The sequence below is a fragment of the Myotis brandtii genome, unplaced genomic scaffold (assembly GCF_000412655.1).
Source record: "Myotis brandtii unplaced genomic scaffold, ASM41265v1 scaffold986, whole genome shotgun sequence".
Lineage (NCBI taxonomy): Eukaryota > Metazoa > Chordata > Mammalia > Chiroptera > Vespertilionidae > Myotis > Myotis brandtii.
In genome coordinates, this window is record NW_005372102.1 from 1,832,096 (window position 1) to 1,832,379 (window position 284).

The window sequence follows — 284 nt, forward strand, 5'->3', positions numbered from 1 at the left end:
CCCGGACCCTGCAGGGGACACCGGGTGCCACCCCGAGAGGCGCTCAGTCCATGTCTGCCCCACCCACAGGAACCTTGGTGAGCAGGATGGGGCAGTGGTTAGAGCGCGGACTTCCTTGGGGACAAGCCTGGCTCATTCTCCTCTAACCTTGTGGCCCACCCTGCCCCTTTCTGAGCTGTGTTACCCCAAGTCGGGAAGGGCCACCTGGAGGTGAGGGGCCAGGCCTTTGCCACGGCGGCTCGCTCAGTCCTTTCTGCTTCCGTGGCCCCGGTCAGACCACGCTG